Source organism: Chlorocebus sabaeus, chromosome 25 (assembly GCF_047675955.1).
Source record: "Chlorocebus sabaeus isolate Y175 chromosome 25, mChlSab1.0.hap1, whole genome shotgun sequence".
Taxonomy (NCBI): Eukaryota; Metazoa; Chordata; class Mammalia; order Primates; family Cercopithecidae; genus Chlorocebus; species Chlorocebus sabaeus.
The window spans coordinates 44,869,545-44,896,013 of record NC_132928.1 but is presented as its reverse complement, the minus strand read 5'-3'; the positions used below and the strand labels follow the sequence as shown (position 1 = coordinate 44,896,013).

Sequence of the window (26,469 nt, the reverse complement as noted above, 5' to 3'; positions counted from 1 at the left end):
CAAACCACAGAATATTATGTAGCTGCTAAGAAATGAGTTAAAACAATATCAGTTGACTTGGAGGGATTTCCATGAGACCCTGTTGAGTGAAAAAATATATAAAGAAAAGTGTATCACATGGTCACCATAAAAAAAAAACAACAACAGTGACCAAAAACCCCTATAATATATGTAGATATATTAAGAAAAATATGGAAAGATACATACAGGAATTTTAATTCCTACAGGAGTTCTAATTCCTCTATGGAGGAATTAAAAGAATGAAAAGAGAAGCAAAAAAAAAAAAAAAAAAAAAAACCCTAACATTTATGATATGATCCAATTTATGCATTTATATAAAATTGTGTGTATGTGTATATATGTGTGGGTATATATATACACACACATATACATATATGAGGTTTTAAAATAAAATAAAACAAAGGGAAGAACATTTGACTCAAGGAATTATTTGGCCCATTCGTTCTTTTATTATTTGGCTCAATCATTTGCCGGGCAGTGGAATACATCTGCCCAGCAAATACATCCGCAGCCTATCCATATTGATCAGTACCACATTTCTTCCATGTGATCCTGGGTAAAGTGCTCAACCTCCCTGTGTCCTTATCTACCACATGATGGCAGTGGGACATAGGATCTCGAAGGTACTTTCCAGCTCTGGCATCATTATTTGATACCTCGCTTTCTGTGTCACTAGGTTCAGAGAACACAAGTTTGATTTGTATTTCCCCAGTAACCATGTAGCCAATGGAAAAAACCCGAAAAGGATCTGAAAGCAGAAGCAGAATATATCCCACTACCTGATTTCTGTTGTAAGAGTTCTGATTTTTTTTTTTTCTTCACCAGGTAACTAGGCCAGTGCTTATTTTCATGGTGCTATGAAGTCATCATTATGGTATGTAAGCAATCCCATCTACTGTGTCTTGCTAATTCGCTCTGCCATGCTCACCAGATTACTGTGAGTGACTGGTGGCTACCCAATAGACATTTTAAGGGAAGGGCTGGGTGCCGGTTTCATAGGCAGCATGGTGAGGATGCCATTGCTCAGCAAGGAGCTGAGGTCTGCATCAGGAAAGCGGACCGCTGATGAGGGTGTGTGGAAGGCAGTGAGCTTACACCCAAGCACTCCTGCAAGTCAGAGCCATGGGAAAGTGGAACCAAAGCCAGAACTTTAGGGAAAGAAGGACCGTGGGGAGGCAGTGGAGAAGTAGTCATGTCCATGCAAGGACCATAGACCACAAAAGGAAAGTAAGAAAAGGCTCGAAGAACATACCCTCTCATGAACTAGCTGAAAATGAACCAGAGAACTATGGTGTGAGTGGGGTTGGAATCAAAGCCATAGGACTAATAATTGGCCTAGATTGTAGACAGAAGGAATGAAAAGGAGAAGGTTAATGGGCATTTTAGGGTATGCAAAGCTGTAGGCAGGTGGGAGGAGGCACGCTAAATATAGCACTGTGGGCGGAGGAGGGGAAAGGGGGGCAGATCTACCTCAAACTTCCAGGGTAAAACAAAAATTAATTTTGTAAACATGCAAAAAATTCAAAATATTATAAAATTAGTTTCCTAAAATTGTATAATTGTGACTTAGAAGTCATTGCTTTTGTTTATCCTCAGACGTTGTGAAAAAAAATTGTTCCATTAGTATAAAAAAACAAAAACTGAATATTATTTATGGAATGGCATCACAAAAATTGATGTTATTTTACGAAAATATTTCGTATCTTAAAAATACTAACAGTGTATATATATTAAGTATTGACTATATGTCAGTCATTGTACTAAGTACTGTCTTTGTGTTATCTCAGGAAATTTTCACAATAACTATACATAGTGGGCACTGACAGTACCTCTGTCCTACTGATGAGAAAACTGAAGAGTAATGAGAGTGAGTAACACAGCTCCTAAGTGGCAGAGCCAAGATCTGAATCCAAAATAGTCTTTCCAAATAAAATTCCAAACGCTAAGCTTACAAACACCACACCATAATACTTCCCTCCACAAACAGGAAATTCATGTAAAATATGCAATCTCAAGTTTTGGAGAAAGCTTCTTGCCTGCTTAGAATCTATTTCATGACGAGACACATACGATCATACCCAAGTAATCTGTGCCCACACATGTTTCAGTCATACAAAGTCCACGGCCCACCCTACCTGAAAAGGCATGGACCAAATGAAATATTGTAGCTCTCATTTTCAAGTAGTTTCTAGACCAGGGGTCAGCAAACTTCTTCTGTAAAAAGCAAAATAGTAAACGTTGCAAGCTTTGTGAGTCATTCAGTCTCTGTTGTCACTGGTCAACTCTGCCATTCTATTGCAGAAGCAGCTCAAAATACCCAGGCAAATGCTGTGGCTGTGTTCCACACACAAACAGGTGGCAGCCAGACTCGCCAGCTCTTCTTCCACACCATATGTTCTTCAGGGCTCATTTGCCATGTTCACAGATTCCTTTCCTTGAACCAGTCTAAACCAAGTCCCTCTCTTATAATTTCTTGGTGCATCTTTTACACACATATCTCAATTTGTAATTAAATATTTTGTCTTTATTATTACTACTTTGTAACTTCTAAGAAGGCAGGGATCATATCTGTTTTCTATAGCACTGGACTGTCAGCACCTAGCAAGGGCTCAGCATACAAAAGGTGCTAATAAGTATTTGTTGGCAGAAGAAAGGGACAGAGAGGAAAGAAGACAGGAAGGCGGGAAGAGGACGGAGGAAGGGAGGAAGGAAGAGAGGAAAGGAGGGAGGAAGGGGAAAGAAAGGAAGGAAGGGAGGGAGGAAGGGAAGGAAAGAAGGAGAGAAGAAAGGGAGGAAGGAAGGAAAGGGGAAGGAAGGAAGGGAGGGAGGAAGGGAAGGAAAGAAGGAGAGAAGAAAGGGAGGAAGGAAGGAAAGGGGAAGGAAGGAAAGGAGAATGAAGGAAGGAAAGAAAAAAAGAGAAGGAAAAGAAAGAAGGAAGGAGGAAGGGAGGGAGGGAAGGAGGGAGAGAAGGAGGGAGGGAGGAAAGGGGGGAGGGAAGGAAGGAAGGAAGGAAGGAAGGAAGGAAGGAAGGAAGGAAGGAAGAGAGAAAAGGAGAGAAGGAGAAGGGAAGGAAGGAAGAAAGAAAGGAGAGAGAGGGAAGAAGGGAGGAAAGAAGGGAGAGAGAGGGAGGAAGGGAGGAAAGAAAGGAGGGAGGGAGGAAAGAAGGAAGGAAGAAGAGAGGGAAGGAGGGAGGTAGGGAGGAGTTATCAGTTCTTCATAATTAATCTTGTTCTGTGTTCTAAAGTGGAATTAGTGTGCTCCCGAAAGCTGTCTTCCCCTGTATAGTGACTAGCGCTGTCAGCTAGGGACTACAGGCATGTCCCAATGTCCTTTCATGTGAAAGGAAAACAAATTTTCTATCCTTTTCTCCACAGGTACAAGGGCACTCACAATTATTCTACAATCCAAAGAGAGGAAAGAACAATAAGATTGACCTGGCCTTCTCCTTGCAAAAAGTCAACATTAGACCATGCCAAAGTACATATTAGAAAAATTGCCTACAGACCTTCCCTGGCACCTGTAGACCTTCACTTGTTTATCTCCAAACGCTCCCCCTGCCCGGTTAACAGCAGCCACTGTACCGTGATGGAAGTGGCTAGCTAACACTGGGTCTCTTGATCCCCCTCAGGTCAGCTTCCTAGTCAATGCTCCATTTCTCACCAGGTTTTTCATAGCTTTTTTTTTTTTTTTTTTTTTTTTAAGGTGAGATCTCACTGTGTTGCCCAGGCTGGAGTGCAGTGGCTATTCACAGGTGCAATCACTGTGCAGTACAGCCTTGAACTCCTGGGCTAAAGCGATCCTCCTGCCTCAGCTTTGAAAGCAGCTGGGACTACAGTGGTGTGCCACCATGCCTGGCCCTCTCACCAGGTGCTTGTTTCGTTTGGTTAAAATAATTATCTCCATATTTATTTGAAATAGAAAATGAACACATTTTTTAGCAATACCAAGCATCTGAAGTCCCAGGTGCAAATGAAGGTCTCGAAAGATCCTAAAATTTTGAGCTTCCATGGCAGAAGGCATACCTTCAGTTGCCTGATTTTATTTCTTGGTATTTTCCCTTTTCTTTTTCTGAAAATCCCATATCCCCATCGCAAACACAGAAAAGAAACAAATCTCCCTTTTATGGTCATATGAGAAACAGCAGCATTCATTGGAAAATATCAGAATATTGATAATTCCATAGCCAAGCTATCCCACAGTTTGCCCTTTCTTTTTAAATAACTTTTATTTTAAGTTCAGGGGTACACGTGCAGGTTTGTTACACAGGTAAACTTGTGTCATGGGGGTTTGTTGTACAGATTATTTCATCACCCAGGTATTAAGCCCAGTATCCGGTAGTTATGTTTCCTGATCCTCTCCCTCTTCCCACCCTCCAGCCTCCGGAGGCCCCCGTGTATGTTGTTTCTCACCAGGTTTTATTAGTTTAACATGACATCCTCCTCAAAAGAGCTCTGAGAACCTCACGTGTAGCAGTTCCTTCTCTCCCTCCTCATTACCACATGATGTGGTAGGCATTACTAGTTGACCTGTCCAATGTTCTCTGCTCCATGAAGCTTTGAACACTAAGGTGATTCTCTTTTCCCATACTCTCAGTTCACATTATCTTCCTCTGGAACTACTGACACCTTATTCTTAGAAGGACAACAAGAAGAAAGATAAGTTTATTTCTGGCAGACACAGAACTGACTGGAGGCTTCACCTCTGATATTTTGGAAATGTTGTTTCTTCTAATACAATAAAAATGCAATGGTGTCTTCAGAAGATTCATGTAATAGATGCCACCTTGGGACTTTAACTGAGTTCAAATTAGTTTTTTTTTTTTTTTTAACATATTTTTGAGTTATAGATTCAATTTCTATTTTTAATTAAATAAAATTCATAGAAGCAAGCAACTGCCATTGCAACTTCAGACTCTAGATTGCCTACATTTACAACAGACACTTTCACCTTCTGGAGCAAAACAAAATATGTCTGATCCTTCCTCTATATGACACAAGATATTTGAAGATCTTTTTCCTCCCTTCAATCACTGTCAGGTTAAACATAACCCAGTTTTCTCAGTCGTATGACCTGGTTGCCAGACCTCTTACTATTCAAACACTGGACATACTCTAGTACATCTAGCAGTAAGCAGTAAGAGCAGAGATCTAGGTGTTACTTGGCTTAATAGCTTAAGTAGCTATTGTGACCTTAAATAGCTTTGTGGCCTGAAATATATTTCTTAATTTCCATGAACCTCAGTGTCATCTGAAAAGTGGAGATAAAAATTGTTCCTCCGTTGTATTGTCATAGGAATCGAAAGAGCATACATTAAATACCTAGTGTATTACCTGGCATTCAATAATTGGTTGCTAGTATTGTTACTTTCTTTCTTTTTTTTTTTTTTATATATATAAGATTACTGTATTTCCTTTTAAGAGGAACGTTTCAACAAATTTTACAGGTGTCAATCAACCCTTGTTCAAATTGGGCACACATCAAATCTAGCATCATGGGTGTTTTATTTATTTGGAAGTGAATTTTAACTATCAATACAAATGCCAAGATACTACACAAAACATCCACAGGAACTTTTTTCATCTTTTTTTTTTTTTGAATTGTACACAAACATTTCCTACATAATCCAGCATACAACAGAGAAATGGCACATCTTTTTCTTTCAATTTGCATACAATGGAAAAACAAGTATATATATATTTTACAAAGTTTAACTAATAAGACACTAGAGCAAGTTGACAGTTTAAGTCTATAGGTGAGAAATTATCTAATAAAAATAATCAATTTTTTCAGCATTAGTCACTTCCATAACCAAGTGTTATTCTGATTAATAAAACTTGCTGCCAATCAGAATTCTGGTATATACTAATACCATTACTCAACTTGTAGTACTGCTCCCCACCTTAGTTCTTCACAACTACTAACATAGAAAATGTTGAAAAGTAGGGGCAAGCATTTGCAAAAACAAAAAATCCCCAGCTTATTATAAGCATGAATATGTATGATGGAATTTCTTCCCAGCAATAGACTTCCAAACCATCAAGAAATCACCAGAACTACGTTTGCCAAGTTATTTTGCCTACGTCCAACAAGAGATGCACTTATATGTCCAACAGAGGAGCTGAAAATCAAACTTAGTGTTTAGTTTGGGGGTGGGTTGGGAAACTCAGCCACCATTTTATTTATTTATTTATTTATTTATTTTTAATTTATTTATTATTATTAAACTTCAAGTTGTAGGGTACATGTGCACAACGTGCAGGTTTGCTACATATGTATACTTGTGCCATGTTGGTGTGCTGCACCCATCAACTCGTCATTTACATCTGGTATAACTCCCAATGCAATCCCTCCCCCCTCCCCCCTCCCCATGATAGGCCCCGGTGTGTGATGTTCCCCTTCCCGAGTCCAAGTGATCTCATTGTTCAGTTCCCACCTACGAGTGAGAACATGCGGTGTTTGGTTTTCTGTTCTTGTGATAGTTTGCTAAGAATGATGGTTTCCAGCTGCATCCATGTCCCTACAAAGGACACAAACTCATCCTTTTTTATGGCTGCATAGTATTCCATGGTGTATATGTGCCACATTTTCTTAATCCAATCTGTCACTGATGGACATTTGGGTTGATTCCAAGTCTTTGCTATTGTGAATAGTGCTGCAATAAACAAACGTGTGCATGTGTCCTTATAGCAGCATAATTTATAATCCTTTGGGTATATACCCAGTAATGGGATGGCTGGGTCATATGGTACTTCTAGTTCTAGATCCTTGAGGAATCGCCATACTGTTTTCCATAATGGTTGAACTAGTTTACAATCCCACCAACAGTGTAAAAGTGTTCCTATTTCTCCACATCCTCTCCAGCACCTGTTGTTTCCTGACTTTTGAATGATCGCCATTCTAACTGGTGTGAGATGGTATCTCATTGTGGTTTTGATTTGCATTTCTCTGATGGCCAGTGATGATGAGCATTTTTTCATGTGTCTGTTGGCTGTATGAATGTCTTCTTTTGAGAAATGTCTGTTCATATCCTTTGCCCACTTTTGGATGGGGTTGTTTGTTTTTTTCTTGTAAATTTGTTTGAGTTCTTTGTAGGTTCTGGATATTAGCCCTTTGTCAGATGAGTAGATTGCAAAAATTTTCTCCCATTCTGTAGGTTGCCTGCTCACTCTGATGGTAGTTTCTTTTGCTGTGCAGAAGCTCTTTAGTTTGATGAGATCCCATTTGTCAATTTTGGCTTTTGCTGCCGTTGCTTTTGGTGTTTTAGACATGAAGTCTTTGCCCATGCCTATGTCCTGAATGGTACTACCTAGGTTTTCCTCTAGGATTTTTATGGTATTAGGTCTAACATTTAAGTCTCTAATCCATCTTGAATTAATTTTCGTATAAGGAGTAAGGAAAGGATCCAGTTTCAGCTTTCTACTTATGGCTAGCCAGTTTTCCCAGCACCATTTATTAAATAGGGAATCCTTTCCCCATTTCTTGTTTCTCTCAGGTTTGTCAAAGATCAGATGGCTGTAGATGTGTGGTATTATTTCTGAGGACTCTGTTCTGTTCCATTGGTCTATATCTCTGTTTTGGTACCAGTACCATGCTGTTTTGGTTACTGTAGCCTTGTAGTATAGTTTGAAGTCAGGTAGCGTGATGCCTCCAGCTTTGTTCTTTTGACTTAGGATTGTCTTGGAGATGCGGGCTCTTTTTTGGTTCCATATGAACTTTAAAGCAGTTTTTTCCAATTCTGTGAAGAAGCTCATTGGTAGCTTGATGGGGATGGCATTGAATCTATAAATTACCTTGGGCAGTATGGCCATTTTCACGATATTGATTCTTCCTATCCATGAGCATGGTATGTTCTTCCATTTGTTTGTGTCCTCTTTGATTTCACTGAGCAGTGGTTTGTAGTTCTCCTTGAAGAGGTCCTTTACATCCCTTGTAAGTTGGATTCCTAGGTATTTTATTCTCTTTGAAGCAATTGTGAATGGAAGTTCATTCCTGATTTGGCTCTCTGTTTGACTGTCACTGGTGTATAAGAATGCTTGTGATTTTTGCACATTAATTTTGTATCCTGAGACTTTGCTGAAGTTGCTGATCAGCTTAAGGAGATTTTGGGCTGAGACAATGGGGTTTTCTAAATATACAATCATGTCATCTGCAAACAGGGACAATTTGACTTCTTCTTTTCCTAACTGAATCCCCTTGATTTCTTTCTCTTGCCTGATTGCCCTAGCCAGAACTTCCAACACTATGTTGAATAGGAGTGGTGAGAGAGGGCATCCCTGTCTTGTGCCAGTTTTCAAAGGGAATTTTTCCAGTTTTTTCCCATTCAGTATGATATTGGCTGTGGGTTTGTCATAAATAGCTCTTATGATTTTGAGGTACGTTCCATCAATACCGAATTTATTGAGCGTTTTTAGCATGAAGGGCTGTTGAATTTTGTCAAAAGCCTTTTCTGCATCTATTGAGATAATGATGTGGTTCTTGTCTTTGGTTCTGTTTATATGCTGGATTATGTTTATTGATTTGCAAATGTTGAACCAGCCTTGCATCCCAGGGATGAAGCCCACTTGATCATGGTGGATAAGCTTTTTGATGTGCTGCTGAATCCGGTTTGCCAGTATTTTATTGAGGATTTTTGCATCGATGTTCATCAGGGATATTGGTCTAAAATTCTCTTTTTTTGTTGTGTCTCTGCCAGGCTTTGGTATCAGGATGATGTTTCAGCCACCATTTTAAAATGACTGTTTAAAAAAAAAAAAAAAAAAGACCACCAAAAATAGGTTCACTAAATTTATTTGAAAAATCATAAAACGTTTCTTACAAAAGAGCATTACATTCTGCACACTGCTCTGAACAGATGCCAGGGACATGTGGACTATTGTTACTTTTCCTCCCTGTCCCACCCCTCAAATGTTACAGTGACCACAAAGCAAGGTGTTCACAATTACATGGGGGGAATTTTTTTAAACCACCAACAATAACAAAAAATAAAATCCACTCACTCTGCTGCTGTTTCAAAATTTCAATGTTAGTTTTTGCACGCCCTTCCCCCCCACCAACCCTGTTTGTAAGGAACTAAAACATTACATCTGGTGAACAGCAAAGATTTCACTACACCTCAAATGCAGAACACCTATGAAGCAGAGGAATGTTGGCTTTTTAAACAGAAGCAGATAAAAAAAAAAAGATGCAGGACTCCTTCAGTTCTTCACTAGTCTTAGAAAAACTTTCCAGAATACTGCTTCACACCATAAAAAAGAAAAAATATCTTACATTAGAATCCTTCAACATCTGCATACTGCTTCACACTGTTTTGCAGCAAATACTGTGCATTCTGTATCTGGTCCTGTGTTCCTGTAATGGTAATGATCCGATCTTCGGATCCTTCTAAAGGCTCATCAATTTTGATCGAAGCTCCCGACTCATGATGGATTTGTTTAATCCGCTGACCACCTTTGCCAATAATAGATCCAGCCAAATCTTTGGGAATAGTTACTTGTGTAGTAATAATAGGTCCACCAAGATCACCATATGAGCCACGACCCCCTGCATAGGAATAATCATATCCGGAGCCACCCTGTGGTTCATAAGCCATCTGCCATTCTGATGGGCTCCATGTATCTATTGCAGAGTCCCAAGTTTCATCAGCACTGAAACCAACCATGCCATCGTAACGGTCTCCAGGTCTCCCTCTTCTGTCATAGGCCATGAGGTCTCCCCGTCTAGGTGGTGGTGGTGGAGGAAGAGGAAGATTCCGAGCTCTGCTACCACCCCGGCCGCCTCATCCAGGAGGAGGGGGAGGCGGTCCTCAACGAGGGCTCATATCATCATAATCTCTTCTAGATGAAGGCATGGGACACCCACCCCGACCAGGAGGCATTCTTTCAAAACCACCTCTTCCCCGCATTGGAAATCCCACTGGGCGTCCACGGCGGTCATCAAACATCATTGTAAAACCACCATAATCATAGGTTTCATCGTAAAAATTTGGATCATAAGGCTGTGCACGTCCTTTGATGGGAGATTCAGATATAAGATCAAGGATGATCTTTATGCACTCTACAACCCTAGCGGGTTTTCCTCCAATAAGAACAACTCTGTCAGTGGAATGAGGACAGCATTCCTGGAAAAGCTTGATGGTGGTTTGAGTGTTCTCTCGAAGTTCTTTGGTTTTAGCACCTTTGACCCCAATAATTCCTCCTGCTAGACTCTGATGAATCAACAGCCTCAACTCGCAGTCAAAGTCACTTCCTTTATAGTGTTGGTAATTTAAGCATTCCACAGCATCAGATTCGAGCGGGAGCTGGCTGGTTGCAGTGGGTGATGGCAACTGCAGGCCCTCTTCCAAGGTAGGGATGATTTTCTTCAGAATTTCTCCAATTGTTTCAATATCAGCACTGATACTCAATATGCGCTCGGGGCCACTGCTGTCTGGGACTGAAACACTGGCATTGTAGTCTATACGGAGAGCCTTAATATTCTTGCCTCCTTTTCCAATCACTGCCCCAGCATTCTTGCTTTGAAGCAGAATGCGTAATTCAACCATCTCATCAGTGTTTCTAGATCTTTTAAATGCTTGTTCCTCTTCCATATCTTCTGCAGGGCGTTTACCAAATTCACCATTGGTTTCAGTGTTAGGGAAGGTTTCTTCTGGCTGTTCAGTTTCCATATTCTTTTATTAAATGGGCACACCAATCAGTTATTATATATCCTTGCAGAGCAGAACTGAAGCGTTCTGGGTCGGACCAACAACTGACACCCCAGTGCTGCAGTAGCCTATAGGCCGCGAACAAGTGGGACACAGGCAAGACGTCGAGGTCGGTGCAGCAGAGAAACAGAGGATAATGGCGTCTGTATTGTTACTTTCTAAAATCCCTCTTCAAATGTAGCAGGAGAAACTGAATACGTAATCCTTTAGCTGCCAGGCTCTTTAACACACAGCAATTAGGAGTTTGAGCTTTGGAGTTAAACATTCAGGACTGAATTCTGAGTCCACCACTCGGTAACTGCCTACCTCTAGGCAATTTCCTTTAGCTGTCTAAACCTTGGTTTCCTAAGGACAATAATGCTATTTAACCAAAAGGATTGTTGTCAGTCTTTGTACAGTGCTTGGCACATGGTAAGTGCTCAATAAATATTAGCAATGTGAGCCAGTATTTTATCATTATAATTGGCAATCATACTTCTGACAAACTATAATATACAAACCATTTCATTTTTATTTTCTTCCTCTAGGAGCTATATAATAGCCAATAAACATTTTACAGGTGCATTATTCTAGTCTGTGAACAAATGTGAATTACACATTTGAATAGGGTGAATTTAGAGGAAGCTATTATCTTCCCTGACATTATTCCAGTAATGGAAGCCACTTCATTGTGAGAGGAAGAGTCTGCAGAAGTGAAGAAATGTTGTTTGGGTTATTTTGTTAAGTCACTTCTTTAAAAATGATGGTAAGTGGTACAGTCACCAAGGTGACTGTAAAAAAATATGTAAAATGAAAATAGATACATTCAAAAAGTAATATTTTATTCATAAACTATACATCCAACAAAGGTCTAATATCCAGAACCTACAAGGAACTTAATTGAACAAGCAAAGAACAAATAATCCCATTAAAAATGGGCAAAAGACATGAATAGATAACTCTCAAACATACAAGCGGCCAAAAAACATATTTTTAAAATGCTCAGCATCACTAATCATCAGAGAAATGCAAATCAAAATCACAATGAGATACCATCTCACACTAGTCAGAATGGCTATTATTAAAAAGTCAAAAAACAACAGATGCTGGTGAGGTACAGAGAAAAAGGAATGCTTATACACTGTGGATAGGAATGTAAGTTAGTTCAGCCACTGTGGAAAGCAGTCTGGAATCAATCTTCGTGCCCATCAACAGTGGGTTGGACAAAGAAAATGTGGTATATAAACACAATGGAATACTACACATCTATTAAAAAAAGAACAAAATCGTGTCCTTTGTAGCAACATGGAGGAAGCTGAAGGCCATTATGAGCAAATTGACACAGGAGCAGAAAACCAAATACCTCATGTTCTCACTTATAAGTGGGAGTCATACATTGAGTACCAATGGACATACAGATGACAACAATACACGGGACTATAGAGGTAGGGGAAGGGGACAGAGTTGCAAAACCTAACTATGGTATACTATGCTCAGTAGTTGTATAATGAGCTCATTCATACCCCAAACCTCAGCATCACACAATATACCAATTAAAAAATCTGCACATATACCCCCAAATCTAAAACAAGTTGGAAAAAAAATGTTTTTAAACAAAAAGAAGGGATGCTTAATGGGTCACAGCCAGCAAAACAATAACTTAAATAATGACATCATGCAACATATTTCACATTGCCTGGTCAGTCGCAGTCAGAAATCTAACTGCTAAGATTGATTGTCATTAATCATCCAAATACTAAGCCAAAAATACTGTTTTATGTAAAGGAAGGCTTAAACACAAATGAGAGTAGGCAATGAGGAGCATGAGAAAAACTTGTAAAGCTGATGGAAAATGAAAAATAAACAAGTAACTACACAGATAGTCAAAAAAGAAAGCAGAATCTTCCAAAGAAATTGCCTCTGTTGTTAACAAGGAAAATAGACCTTTCTCCTAAACAATCTGGAATGCTTTATTAACTATTCTTATCATTTCCAGATGCTTTCTCAAATAATGACCTACTTCCCATGCTCCTTCATTCAGTTAAAAAAAAAATGAGTATGTGCTTACTACACCCCTACACTCAGTGCTAACGGCTGAGGTGCAATAGTAGATGGGCATAGGCCTGGCCTCTAGGAACTTCTAGTTTTAGGAGTCAGATAAACAGTCAATGATGATATGATGTGACTAGAACTGTGATAGAAGTAAGGACAGGTACGAGAGAAGGAAGGACAGATGAATGGACAGATAGAAAGAAAAAAATCAGTGGGGCTTTCATCTATCCTGAAAGATCAAGAAAGGTGTTCTAGTGGAAATGACATTTAACCTAAGGTCTTCAGAAAATCAAATTTAGGAGGCCAAAAGTGAGCTACTGGCTTAGGATTTAGTTCTAAGGGCTGAAAGATGCAAAGGGAATTGAAAATAGTGTTATAATTCTAGGATGTGTTCTTTGGAGGAAAGTTAAGAAGACACGAAATGTAGTTTTAAGATGATAATGTGTAACAATCCACTTAACCCAACTGTCAGCTCCCTATCAAAATATTTCAATTTCAAATCTGTTCCCTTCTCTTCAGTCATGAAATTCACATTTCCAGAGACATCTAAATTAGATCATAAGTTTCTTAGATTCCTGGCTTGGTAAAAATATATATGGTATGAAGAGAACAGTACTGTGTTCATTTAAAGCCACCAAATATGGAACTAGAAATCAGAAGAAAACCAGAGATGGCAAAATTTTAGACCAATGGCAACTCACTCATCTATGCTGGGGATTTCACTACCCTTTATCATGACCAAACCCAATCACAAATGTCAATCAGCCTATCTCAAAATTAGTAATACTTAGATCTTCACCTAGCAATTCTAGAAAGCTTTGGAGGCTTGCAAGGTATCTATGAAAGAAATAGTGGAAGTTTTGCACCTCTTTCACCTAATCAAAATCCAAAATTTCCTCCCCCTTCTGTTGTTATTCATTTATCAGCACACATGTGCATAAACCAATTCATTTTAAAGTCAAATACTAAATATGATGACTTACATCTGTACAAAAAATATGAAGTGCAGCACCTGTACTAATGCGGTGACATCAGCAAGGCCAAACAGGAAGCTGAGGTATAGCCCGCATCACACACAGACTCTCTCTCTCTCTCTCTCTCTCACACACACACACACACACACACACACCCCAAAAGTGTCTCAGCTATAATATTGCATTCACTTAACAAACAGCCTTATTGTGAAACTTTGTGGTTTGTGACTAGGGTCTACTGTGCCAGGAAAAATATCTCCATCTGTGCCTGTTAAGCTTCTTCTGACAAGAAGCACTAGAAAGACACAAACCATGTATGTTCGTAGCAAGAATGACTCATTACTATTGGCATAAGGAGACTACAACTTTGTGGAAAGGCTTTTTGTTCTCAACTTGAAAATACCTAGTCTGATATTCTAAAGCCTGGAGAAGAAAAAAAGAAGGATATCTTCAACTAGTATCCTCCTAACTAGGGATTTAAGAAGGAAAGGACAATGGTTAAGATGTGTGATAAGGTCACATCCTGCTTGACCCACCGTGTTTCCTGGAACAGAACCACTTGGGCTTGGGCCCGAGTTCACTTAAAGTGAGACGGAATGAAGCAAAATGATGTTCCTGATCTACTTTCCATTTTTTTAATTCCACTTATCCTGGAAAGTCAGAAGGAAATCATTCCCCAAACTCTACTCTATTAATTGAGTGTGATAACCTTACAAACTGAATTTTGTTTATAAGCAATGACTATGTTTTTGGTTTGTTCTGCCCCCAGCATCTAAGACAATGTTCTGGACACAGTAGACCTTTACCTTAATAGAGGCTCTTTTGTTCCAGCTTTTGTCTACCCTGTCACTTAAAGTGTCCCATGTCACACAACGGGACAGTGTGGCAGTCTAATAGTTTCTAGTGAAAGGTGGGGAAGGAAAAAAGAACAAACGAAGAGAAGTCTCAGTTCCTTTCTTAGCTGGTGATTGCATGAGCCATGCCCTGATCTCCCACCAGAAAGGAACTTGGCAGGGAGGGGCTTTGTCTGGTGAGATGTGAAAGTGGGTGCTTTGCCTTCATTGCTCCTTCCTAATTTCCAACTTCCTTCTTTTTTACCTCCTTTTCTAAGCCTCTTAAAATAGAAATGTCCCACTAACACTCAGATGTTGTTGACTTGCAGTATGATTTGTGGTCTCTGAAAGAAAATGCTAAAAAAAATTTTTTTTAGGTCAGATCAGGACTCCCCCCACCCCCTCAGCAACAGCCAATATGGGAATCCAGTTAATATAAGAAAATGCTGAAAGGAGAAAAAATAAAGGCTAAGTACTTAAAACACAAAGAACTGGTAATAGATAAGTACCATGCATTTTTCAACCCCACCCCTGCAACATATCCCACAAAATTATTCTCAGCTGTACATTTGCATAAACCAAGAAAATTCTAGCTTTGGAGAGCATTTATGGAGTACACAGTTTACCGCAGGAACACCCTTTTGGGTTAAGGCACAACGTCATGTTTAAAAGCAGAGAAAAGACTTAACTTCTGCATCTCAATTGTCACCTGAGTTTCAACTGATGTAACAGCTCATGTCCCTCTCAAGTAGATATCAAGAAAGTATCCACGTCAAGTTCAGTAGGAAGTGAGTATCCTCAAATCATCTCTTCCTGAATAAGGAATGAGATTAGATTTTTTAAAAATAATAGCTAGTCAAACACAGGGCACACAGTATGTGTTTAATAAGTACCTGCTGACCGAGAAGACACATGGTATAGTAGGTTACAGCATGGGCTTGAAGTCAGCCTGCCTGGCTTTAAAATTTTGTCCTGATCACCAGCTGTCTTACCAGCTGCCCCAGAACCCTCATCTATAAAAGGGGCATGATGAAAATGAAAATAATAGTGCCTACCTCACAGGACTGCTGTGAGGATTAAATGAGTTAATACAATGACTTTCTAAGTAGGGTCCCCAGGCCAGTAGTATCAGCATCAGCACTACCTGAGAACATGTCAGAAATGCAAATTCTTAGGACCCAACCCAGGCCAGGGAATTCCAATGCATACTCAAGCAAGGGGAACAGACTAAACAACTTTTAGGCATATTGCTTTCCTCTGGGATTTTATGGTCATCTCTAAGGGAGAGGTGGTAGATTGCCTCTCACTTGGACAGAGGAAGGGGACAGAAGTAGAAGAGAAGAGAGGTATTTTATCTTACTAGTGGAGATCATCCACGCACACCTACACACTGTACAGCTTACTAGACTGAGCTCTCACATAAAATTAGGTCATACAGTATAAAAAGTGAAAGGGTCACACTGGAAATTCAAAACTCAGTAAAGAAAATGTATCTCAGTTGTGCTTGCTATTAGATTCAGGATTATTTTCAAAAGGAAATCCTACGAAGAGTCCAGTTGTGGTCCTCTCACCAAAATATTATAAAGAGTTTAATTTTATCTTACAATTGCTAAGCACATTGTGGCCATTCACTACCTTTATTTGCATTCACTCCTTTTTTTTTTTTTTGAGAGAGTTTCACTCTGGCTCCATCTCGGCTCACAGCAACCTCCGCCTCCCAGGTTCAAGCAATTCTCCTGCCTCAGCCTCCTGAGTAGCTGGGATTACAGGCGTGCGCCCCCACGCCAGGCTATTTTGTATTTTTAGCAGAGATGGGTTTTCACCATGTTGGCCAGGCTAGTCTCAAACTCCTGACCTCAAATGACCCACCTGCCTCGGCCTCCCAAAGTGCTAGAGTTACAGGTGTGAGCTACCGCGCCCGGCCCACCATTCACCACTTTTAATTGTACTGTTGAATATCACTACAAACATTAAATTCATATTATAAAAATCATGAATCTTTACCAGTAATACAATTTAAGAAAAATAAAAATTAAGTTGCTGAAGCAAAATACCTTATGTTTAAGAGGAAGATCCTAGGCAACAATCATTCTCTAACTCTGAAGGGATGCTGTTTAAAATGTGTATTTCTGGGCTCCTTTCCTCAGAGATTCTAATTCGTAGGTCTGGAATAATGCCAGGGAATCTAAAATTTTAAAAGTCTCTTGCCCTCTACTCTGATTCCACCCCAAGTCATTCAGAAGCAGTGGTTGATAGATTATAATATGCTAAAAGTCTTTGTCTTTAAATAACCTTAAATGAGTAAGATCTTCTGATTAAGCAAAGTTTTCAGAGCTGAGAGTTAATCCTTTAGACGTAGGAAAGGTTTAAAGTGTTTTTGATAGAAAGCTTCCTAAAATGTATTCCACATTTCTCTATCATCTAACACATAACATGTAGGATGTAGTTTACTCTTGATGACTGAGGTTTCTTTATTATTGTTACGACTGATATGTGCTAGAGTTGCAGAGGGCATTCAACACAGAATTGGCAGAAACCAGATCCCTAAAATGGCTCTGCAACTCTAAAACATTCTGAATGTCAGGTTTAGCTTTTGAGTCACTTCCCCCACGGTCAAGGTGGCAAATATACAGCCCAAGAAGGTGACTTTTGAGTCATTTCCCACAAGGCCAAGGTGGCCAATGTGCAGCCTCAGAACCTCAAGGATAATGCAACAGAAGTGCAAAATGAATGATTGCTCCAAAGATGGAAGCAGCCTTTGTAAAACTGCGTTAGTGGCAGTTAACTTGTCAACATCATACAATGTTTGTCAACACCATGCAAAAACCTATGGTGTTCAGCAGAATAGCACACTTTATACCGTAATCAACCCTCTTACTGAAGAAAAGATATAGTGGAGAAATTGCACTTTCAAAAGTTCTTTTGAATACCTCAATGAACTGGCAACAATGTAAGGAACCAGTTATAGATTGAATTGTATACCCCACAAATTCATATGTTGAAACCTTGATTTCCCCAAATCTTGGAAAGTGTCCTTGTTTGGAAATATGGTCATTGCATACGTAATTAGTTTAGATGAGATCATTCTAGAATAGGATAAGCCCCCAATCCAATATGACTGGTGTCCTTATAAAAGAGGAAAATGTGCTGGCCAGGTGCAGTGGCTCATGCCTGTAATCCCAGTACTTTGGGAGGCCAAGGCAGGCAAATCACCTGAGGTCAGGAGTTCAAGACTAGCCTGGCCAACATGGTGAAACCCCATCTCTACTAAAAATACAAAAATTAGCCGAGTATGGTGGTGTGTGCCTATAATCCCAGCTGCTCAGGAGGCTGAGGCAGGAGAATCACTTGAACCTGAGAGGCGGAGGTTGTAGTGAGCTGAGATCACATCATTACACTCCAGCCTGGGTGACAAGATCAAAACTCCATCTCAAAAAAAAAAAAAAAAAGAGGAAAATGTGGACACAGACACACACATAGGGAAAATGCCATGGGAAGATGAAGGCATGGATCAGAGTGGTGCTTCTATAAGCCAAGGAGAGAAGCCTGGAACAGATCCTTTTCTCATTGCCCTCAGAAGGAACCAACCCTGCCATCATCTTGATTTTGAACTTTGAGACAATACATTTCTGGTGTTTAAGTCACTAAGTCTGAGGTGTTTTGTTACAACAGTCTTAGCAAATTAATACCAAACCCAAAAACATAAGGCAAGTCTTGAAGTTAGTTTCACTTTGAAGACACTGATAGAACCTAGAGACCTTAAGCCACCTTTTTCTAGCCTCCCAGGATGCTGAATACCAAAATCAAAGAACCAATGCATATAATGTGCCAAATTAAATTGCAGAAACCACCCACATACACACGATCTGAGCCCATTCTAAGGAAAATTATCTGTATCAAACCTAGGCATTCAGTGAAAGAGATAAATATTTCTCTTGAGAAATCATAATCAGAAGCATGTCCCCACAATATTTATGGTCTAAATGCACATTAGCTACATGGTCCAAATATCTGGTAGTGCCCTCAAGCATCTAGTAAGAGGAAACACAAATCCTCTCAGAGGAACTCACCTTCAACTGGCTTCAGTGAAATATGAGCTCATCATCAGAAATCACAAAACAAGCAAGTTAGTAAGGTACTGTGAGTAAGAGCCAGCACAAATAACAGATAGCAGAATACAACCCACAGAGATCTTGGATATTGCAATTAGCAAACACAGAATATAAAACATATTGTTTGACATGTTTAAAAATATTTTTAAAAATTGGAAACACAAGTAAAAAGTAAGAGATTATTTTAAATGACCAGATTAGAAAAAGAATGAAAATAATTAATAGAAATGAAAAATTAAAAAATTAAGTTTTAAACTCAGTAGATAAGTTTAATAATGGGATTAAATACAGATGAAGAGAGAAGTAGAGAACTGAATGACAAAGCAGAGAAACTGTTCAGGAAAAACAAAAAGAGAGAGAGAGAAAAAACATAGAAAATATAAAATTAAAAGTTAAGAAATAGGCCGGGCATGATGACTCACGCCTGTAATGCCAGCATTTCAGGAGGCTGAGGCAGGTAGATCACTTGAGGTTAGGAGTTCGAGACAAGCGTGACCAACATGGTGAAACTCCATCTCTACTAAAAATACAAAAAATTAGCTGGGCGTGGTGGTGGACACCTGTAATCCGAGCCACTCGGGAGGCTGAGACAGCTTGAACCCAGAAGATGGAGGTTGCAGTGAGTTGAGATTATGCTATTACACTACAGCTTGGGCAACAAAAGTGAAACTCTGTATCAAATAAATAAATTTAAAAAAAGGTTAAGAGGTGAGGAAGATAGAATATCTAATGTACATGTACTCAGATTTTCGAAAAGAGACAGAGAATAGAGGAAGAAATAATGGCTGAGAATTTTCCTAAGTTGATTCAACAATAACCCACAGATTCAGGAAGACCAACAAATTTCAAGCAGTATAAATAAATAGGAAATCTGTAGCTAAGACACATTCTTGTGAAACTGCAGAATGCCAAAGACAAAAAAGATGTTTTTAGAAAAAAAGAGGAAAGAAAGAAATCAAATTACCTTCAAAGGAACAAGAGTTAAGCTGATAGCATATTTCTCAACTTCAGTAATGGAAGCCAGAAGATCATGAAACAAAATATTCAATGTGGTGATAGGAAAATAACTACTGCTCCAAAATTTCATATGCAGTGAAAATATCTTTTAAGAATATGAATGAGATAAAGACATTTTCAGATAAATGAAAACTGAGAAAAAGATTAGAAATATTTTTGAACAAACTTAAAGACAATGCTACAAGATGTACTTCAGGCAAAAGGAAAATGTTTCCAGATCAACAATCTGAGATGCAAGAAAAAATGATGAGCAGAGAAAGCAGTGAAGGAGATCAGAACATGCCATCTCAGAATATACTGCATTGGCATATTGATTATTTTGAGCCAAAGGCCATTGAGAAACAACAGATGCAAGAAGAGCTCCCCGCCCTTGTCCTTTTTGCTTAAAAGCAAGGCATAAATTTTCCATGAGAAAGGTGCCCTCCTGGCACCAGGAAGAAGAGAATATTCTTATCACCAGAGTTAATGAGTCAATGCCAAGATGAATCTGCACAAATATACCTTACTAAAATAAACCTTATCTTCCACTAGACTGCCCAGAGTTCCCAGTCATTTTCCCACAATTTTGCACTCTTAGGAACTCAAATCCTCTCCCTTTGTCGAGCCACTTCTCCACAATTTATTACTTTTGTTAAAATGTTATATAAGCCCCCGAGTCTAACTGCTTCTTTGGGAATTTTCTTTGTTTTTTCTGTGAAGTCCCTTTTGCCATGTAAAAAATGACATTAAATAAAATGTATATGCTTTCCTCCTATTAATCTGTCTTTTATCAGCTTAATTCACTGACTCCAGCAGAACCTAAGAGAGTATTGTAAAAGTTTTCCCTCCCATACAGTGGTAAAAATGCAGTAAATACTAAAACTGTATAAAATAGCAATAATAAGATATCGATGGGTTAAAAATTGAAAAATATAATTAAAATTTAAGTCCACAACAGCCTATAAGTGGAGAGGGGTATCAAAGGAGCTAAAGCATTCTAAGTTATCCGTATTTTTTGAGAGAAAGTTAAGGATGTTGATTAATCTTTGGCTTTGATAAGTTTTGCAAGTTAAAATTTTTAGGATACCCACTAACAAAATAAAAATAGAATATACAAAATAAAAATAGAATATACAAAATAAATATAGAATATAAAATATATTGTGTTTATTGATTATTATTGCTAATAATAAAGTTTTAATAATAATAAATCCAGAAGTCAAGAAAGTAGAAGAAAGGAAACAGAAAAGGTGAGATATGTAGAAAACACAAAATAAGATAGTAAATTTACAAACAAAAATATGAGTAATTATAATACAGGAAAATAAACTCATTTAACGATGACGATATATCCTTTAAATGATGTGTATGTATCATTTCAGTGATAAACATCTCTTAAATGATACACATCATTTAAAGACTGTCAGATGTTTTTATTAAATAGATATTTCATGCAAGCCTTAAAAGATGGTTGGTATAGTTATATAGATATCAGACAAAATAAACTTTAAGGCAAATAGCATTAATAGCAATAAAACATGCCATTTCATAATGATAAGAATTTAGTTCACTAGGAAGACATAATTCTAAGCATGAATCTGTCTAGTAACATTACATATATATGTATATATGTATATGTGTTTATATATATACACATATATGGGTGTATATGTTTATATATGCATATATAACTCAAAACATATAATTCAACAATAGAAATGCAAACAATAAAATCAATGAATCATCACAGTGGTAATTTGAATGTACTTCTGTCAATAACTGATAAATTTAGCATAGCAAAAAATCCACAGAGGTCTACAGAAAATAAATAAATAAAAACAAAAGTAAGGATATAGATTTGAATGACACAATTGACACACCTAAGCTAATGGACATATTAGGCTATAGAATATATATTGTTTTCAAGGGCCCATGAGCTTTTATAAAAATCGACCATATACAGGGACATAAAGCAAGGTGTAGCAAATTTCAAAGGATGATATCATACAAATCGTATTTTCTGTCCACAGTGCAATGAAGCTAGAAATCAATAATTGACATATAATATATATTTGGAAATTAAGAAACACAATTCTAAGTAACTCGTAAGTTAAAATTAATAATAATAGAAATCAGAAAATATTTAAATCCAAATGATCCTGCATATCCAAACTTGTAAGATTCAGCTAATGTAGAGAGAAATTTATAGCATTTAAATGCTTGTATTAGAGCAGAAAAATGGCTGATGATTAATGAGTATATTAGTTTTCTAGTGCTGTAAAACAAATTACCCCTAAAATTAGTAGCTTGAAACAACAAATATTTATTATCTCTCATAGTTTTTATGGGTCAGGAATTCAAAAGTAGCTTGGCTAGATAGTTCTGGCTTGAGGTGTCTCATGAAGTTGCAGTCACAAGTTGGCCAAAGCTGTAATCGTTTGAGGGTTTGACAGAATAGAAGCATCCACTTCCAAGGAGGTTTACTCACATGGTTGTCTTCTCTACATGGGCCTCTCCAGAGGGATGCTCATGTATTCTACCATGACAACTAGGTTCTCCCAAGTAAGTGATCCGAGAGAAAGTCAGGCAGAAATGATTCTTTTTCATGACCTACTCTTTTTTTTTTTTCTTTGAAATGGAGTCTCGCTCTGTCGCCCAGGCTGGAGTGCAGTGGCGCAATCTCGGCTCACTGCAAGCTCCGCCTCCCGGGTTCACGCCATTCTCCTGCCTCAGCCTCCCGAGTAGCTGGGACTACAGATGCCCACTGCCATGCCCAGATAATTTTTTTATTATTACTATTTTTTAGTAGAGACGGGGTTTCACCGTGTTAGCCAGGATAGTCTCGATCTCCTGACCTCGTGATCTGCCCTCCTCGGCCTCCCAAAGTGCTGGGATTACAGGAGTGAGCCACCGCGTCCGGCCTGATGACCTATTCTTGAAAGTCATATACCATCACTTCTGCCACATGCTGTTCATAAGAAGTCGCTATGTCTGGCCAACATTCAAGTGGAGGAAAATTTGACTCCATTTTTTCAAGGAAAGAATGTTAAAGAATTTGCAAGTGCTTTAAAATCATCACAATGAGCTAAGCATCTACCTGGAGAGATGAGAAAACAAAGCCAGCAAAATAAAGCCCAAGAAAATAGAAGAAAGACAATTTTAAAACATCAGAAATTAACATAACAGAAAACAAATATACAATAATCTCCCCAGTCCAAATCTGTGTGTTTTTAAGAAGTTGATAAGGCCGGGCATGGTGGCTCACACCTGTAATCCCAGCACTTTGGGAGGCCGAGGCGGGTGGATCACCTGAGGTCGGGAGTTTGAGACCAGCCTGACCAACATGGAGAAACCTCGTCTCTACTAAAAATACAAAATTAGCCAGACATGGTGGTGCATGCCTGTAATCCCAGCTGAGAGAGGAAAATTGAGGCTGAGGCAGGAAAATTGCTTGAGCCAAGGAGGTGGAGGTTGCAGTGTGCCCAGATAGGGCCACTGCAATCCAGCTAAGACTCTGTCTCAAAAAAAAGACGTAGAAAAACTGAATACTCCTATAACATTTTTAAAATTTTTAACTTAGTAGTTTAAGATCTTCTCACAAAAAGAACACCTAAGATGATTTTACAGGCACACTCTAGCAAATATTAAAACATGCAAATAATTCCAGTTTTACACAAACTATTTCAGATTATAGCAAAGGAAAAAAAAAGATGCATCATTTTATGAAGCAAAAATAACCTTGATGCAAAAATCTGAAAATGCCACTGAAAAATAGGAAAATTACATGCCAAATACACTCATTAACACAGATGTAAACATTACTTTAGATATTAGCAAACCCAGTCAAGACTAAATTACCTATAAACCAACAACAAACAGAAAGTGTTCACAGCAGCACTGTTAATAATAAATAGTGGAAACAACCCAAATGTCTACCTAGAGTAAAACAGATATTAGAAATTACGGTATATTAATATAATAGAATATGTTTAGCTTTGAAAGTCAATAAATTGCAGTTACAAGCAATAACATGGATAAAGCACTGGAATATAATACTGAATAAAAAAAGGTCATGGAAGGAAACATGATAAAATTCCATATGGATAAAGTTAAAAACACACAAAATGATTAAGAATATGTGATAAAGCCATAAAGAAAAGCAAAACACAAAATCTCGTATGGAGCTTTCTCAAAGGGAAAAGAAGGCGATAGGATCAGGGAATGACACAGAAGAAATTTCAGAGGTAACGATGACGTTCTTCATAATTTATACATACTTTACAAACATTCTTCTATATCTACTCAATATTTAATTTTAAAAACTCAAAACAACTAATAGAGTAAACGATAGCTCCAAGCATGATTCCCCTCCATATCACGTTCTCTAAGCTTGTTTATGGTATGGGAAGAATGAATGTGGCTCACTGTTCAATAACAACAGATGAGAATTTTAACCAAACTCTCCCGGATATTTATATTTAAAAGAAATTCTGGGCTATATGCCAAATAGAGTCCTTTCATAATGTTGATTATCAAACCACATATTAAAACAGCCATTGCATTTACTATGTCATTTTAATAAGTATGTTTCAATTGTAATATATCCCGTCTATAAGTAAAAGAAGAAAAACAAACCCAAAACTTGAAAGCTATTCAGTCTTTGCCACAGTCAACTATAATAATATCAAAAACTGTCCAGTGATTTTGGAATCTACCCAGTCTAAATAGCACGTACAAAAAAAATTTTTTTTTTGCTTAAATGAACTTTAACTCTGCTTGTGTAATTTTTTTAAATTATTGTTCCAATTTGTCATCCTGAACTATCATAACCACACAATTTTTAGGCCTTCATACCAAATAACTATTTGGTTCATTGGAACTGAGGGAGATGGGGTGGAAGTCTGCGGCTGCACTGAAAGGGCACCATGTTTGATGGGCCAAAAGAAGTATTCAAATGTAATTCCTGGCAACACAACTTTAGACAACAGTGAATCCAGGACTGTATAACCCATAGTCTGCTGGGGAGAAACACTGAATGGCTAAGAGAGAGCAGTTCTGTTTATTCTAGTCTCTGATGGAAACCTGTTCTTCTAGTTTCAACTCTTAAACTGCTTTGAGAGCTTCAAGAAATTTAAGTAAATCCATAAGTATAAATAATACAGAGGCATATTTTAGATCTATTATTTTTAAAGTATTCCAACCCATGTCCTCACAAGCAGTGTAACCTTCCTTTACAAATTAGAGTTTTTACTTAAATTGCATGAAATCATACATGGTTTGCATCTTAAATTACACTAAATGAATCAGGAGAGAAGCTATGCTATCAAATATTTTATCTTCAGAGCACTTCTAAACTAAAAGATATAGTCATGGTTAGCCCATGGACAAAATACCAAGTTCAACTCAGATCATACAATTTATCGAGAAGTCACATATACCCCAGGTCTCAGGTGATCTTAAGTGGATTTGCTTCACTCTGGATCATGCAAACATATCATGCAAAGAGTAGATTGATTTAATAGCAGCGTGTTTAAAATGCCCAAGAGATAAGTCTTTTAGAAAGTAACACTGAGAAGACAACATGATATGTACAACTGAAACAGATGTCAAAGGCCAGGTGTTGGGACAACTGGTTCTCAGCCACTAACTAGCTGTGACCTATTTGAGCCTTATCATAATTAAACCCTGAGGGACTGTAATAGGTGACCATGAAAGTCCCTCCCAAATTTAGAGTTTCATGGACCAGGGGTGAGGGGAAGTGGGGGAGGGAAGGGAATGACTACTTCCTAAGTAAAAATCACATACTCGCAAGGAGACAGAAATATTGATAACTGTAGAGTATTAACTATGTGAGGCAAAGAGCACAGGCTATACTCCAGAGGAGAACGTAGTTCAAGCGGAGAGAACACTTTTAAAGAATTCTGCTTGGGAGACAACTAGGAAAACTGGAAATTATTATCTACTTATTTATTAACAGTAACTAGCAAGCATTTTGCTTGCAGTGCATAGAGGATTTTATGTATGAATTTCAACACGTGTATACTATAGAATATTTTTATAAGTAAAAGCATTCAAAGATACATTCACGAGAATTGTATTCTTACTTATCTATCTCTAAACATTATTAGTTTTTACTAAAGTGCCCAAAGGAGCCTAAGTAAAAGAATTTTCCAACTCCTAGATATGTGTATGTCCATAAACAAGCATGTGCCATAAAATTCAAAAGTATGTTTTCACATATGACAAACTGAAATTCATTGTATACTTTCTGTTATAATTGATTGATCTCCACACTAGATGCATAGTCTCTCAAGTAATGAACTTGCTTCGTAGGTGACCAAGAAGAAATAAGCTGGGGAAAATAGAGCTGAGATTTGCTGCTGAGTGTTGGATGGCAAAAAGATCATGTTCAAATAAACACACCAAAATGGATTTGCTCTGTCTGATTTGAATTGTAAGGTCTTTTGTTGTTCTAAATTTCAATTTAATTCTGCAACATTTATTGAACACCTAAAATTTGCAAGTATCAAAATCAAATCTAATAAAGGCATGGGATTTCTGGGGTAAGAGCTCAAGGCCTGTAATACTGACAGAGTAACCAATTCCAACACATAATCACTGCTATAGCTCCACATTCCACCTGACTCACTGCATACAAGCAACATTGGATGTTACCACTGTCATAAATGATTGAACTAGTCTTACTTGAAGCAATGGTTTGCAAAGTGTCTTTACATTGCTGTGTTTTTTTCACCAAAATTCTAAGGGCTTTTCTTTGATACTATCTTTTTTTCAACCTG

At 38.1% G+C, this 26,469-nt stretch overlaps 1 protein-coding gene and 1 pseudogene across 2 annotated transcripts in view; both read right to left on the bottom strand.

Annotated features, from left to right (window-relative positions):
* The window catches only part of NIBAN1 (niban apoptosis regulator 1), a 175,802-nt gene that overhangs the window by 57,652 nt on the left and 91,681 nt on the right, over positions 1 to 26,469 (bottom strand). The window lies entirely within an intron of this gene.
* On the bottom strand, positions 8,793 to 10,863 carry LOC103230439 (heterogeneous nuclear ribonucleoprotein K pseudogene; annotated as a pseudogene).